The sequence below is a fragment of the Cynara cardunculus genome (genome assembly GCF_001531365.2).
Source record: "Cynara cardunculus var. scolymus isolate 2C chromosome LG 4, CcrdV1, whole genome shotgun sequence".
Taxonomy (NCBI): Eukaryota; Viridiplantae; Streptophyta; class Magnoliopsida; order Asterales; family Asteraceae; genus Cynara; species Cynara cardunculus.
The window spans coordinates 8258872-8261253 of record NC_037531.1 but is presented as its reverse complement, the minus strand read 5'-3'; positions in this window follow the sequence as shown (position 1 = coordinate 8261253).

Below are 2382 nucleotides of genomic sequence, written 5' to 3'. Positions count from 1 at the left end.
ATAAAATTAATTGAATTTTCGGGCCGGGCCAGGCCGGTCCATAGTCGGTCCCATAACCGGTCCCGGTCGGTCCCGGTCCCATGAAACTACCAAAAACCTCAACCGGTCCCGGTTTTCGGTCCCATAACCGGTCCTTACCGGTCCCGGTCCCGGGCCGGTCCTTTGTCGGTCCCGGGCCCGGTCCTCCGGCGGTCCCGGGCCGGGCCGGGCCGGGCCGGGCCCATTTGGCCATCTCTACTGACTGTGTATAAGTGTTGAACCTTACTAATACGACTAAATACTTCATAAAACTGATAACCAACAAAAAACTCTTTCGCTCTTTCAAAACCATACAAATTCATAAACTAAAATCGAGGGAGAACAAATAGAGATTTAATGTGTTACATCCACTATTAAACAAAAGAGGTTTCACGGACAGAAAAATCCCATGGAAAAGCCATCACCGACAATCTCATCGCCAAAGAATGTGTCGCCGATGATTGTAATTGCCAGCATATTTTCAATCGCGGATGAAAAATCAATCGGTAATCTTTGGTGATAGTCAATCTGGTGGTGATCCGACACAAATCCGTCGGTAATTACCGATGGAAAACTCCGTTAGTGAAGCCTCTTTATTTTGTAGTAATTGCACGAGTACACTCCTAGTTCTATATTAAAACTATGCACCACGATAAATTCCGTTTTACAAAAAGCCAAAAAAAGTTTAATTGTCTTAACAGACTCTTTTCTGTTCTGAAGTATATAATATTTATATAAAGCAAATGCAACAAAGAAACTCACACACTCTTCTCACCTTTGGTGATGTTTGAACCCTGACATCCTAGAAGGTCAAAGACTACGATACCACTAAGCCAAAGACCCTTTGATTCTTAAGAGACTCTTGTAGAACTTAAGTTTATAAAAACAAACAATTATGTGTCATACATAAGTGTGTTATAATGAACTTATATATACATATTAGTCTTAACAAGTTTTTAGAACACTCTCGAAAAAAATGTCCTATTAATTTTTTTATATATATGACGTTATTTAAAGACGTGTACCATACACAATTATGTTCATATTGACGCATAATCATTTGGTCATATAAACTTAAGTCTTATAAAATATCTGGTTTCCTATAGAATAATTCATCAATATACTTAATTATTGTTTTACGTCCTATAAATTTAATTTGATTATAATATAATCTAAATGGTTTTTTTTTTCCTTCATATAATAAGTATTAGAGTTGACTTGGTAACAGTAAATATATATATATATATATATATATATATATATATGTTTTATACTATTATTCAATGAGCCAATCATATTAATCAATTTAAATTTCGTTACATACTAAAAAGGTCTTAAAAAACAAATAACACCTTATAAAAATAGTGCTCCGGGCCATGGCATGCCACCGGTTTTACATGGCGTCAAATATGAAGCTTGACAATACACCATGATGTCTACTGTGACGTGTGTTTTAGAACACAGATAACTTCTGATGTTACAGAATAATTTCATCCATAAGATATCAATTATTATTTACGACAATAATAAACGTAAATTACATTAAAATTAACATGCTATGCCTTTTATTTTAGAAAATCGATCTATTTCGAAAATCTTCATATGTAAATAATTTATTTTTCATATGAATTTTATTTTACATATGAATTTTATTTTACAAAGTTTTAATACATCCTCTCGTTTGTAAATATATTTCTCAAAATAAATGTATATGAACGGTGTATCAAAATGAAACGTATTCTGTTTTGATTTTAATTTTGTGTAACCTACTTTTAAAGGAACGTACTATCACTACAAAATAAAGAGGCTTTACTGACGGATTTTTCTGCCATATACTTACCACTGTCTTCGTGAAGGATCACCAGCGGATTGACCATCACTGATGGATACCGATGGAAAAATTGTAAATTTGCTGATAATTTGTCTGTAATGACTCTTCCAACGGTTTATCGACGGATTTTTTCGTCAGTAAAGTCTCTTTGTTTTGCAGTGTACGTCTTTATTAAAAAAAATGATTTTATTATATAACTTTCTTCACAAAAAATATTTCTTAACATTTTTAATACAATTTATTATAAATAAAATAAAAAATAAATTTATGTGATGATTATTATTCAAGTATAAAACCCAATTATGAACTCAAAATTCAAATGCTTTTTTCAAGAGGTGATTGTAATGGTGTCATTTCATCCATGTTAGACCTCTTGAACTTCTAATGATTCTAAATCATATTCTTTTTAGTGTTTTATCTCAACTTTTTGATACTTGTTTTTTTTTACACATATTAATATTAAATTAGTTTTTTTTATATTTTTTAAATTGACATAAATAGGGTTTAAACATCAATATTTCTTTAATAGAATG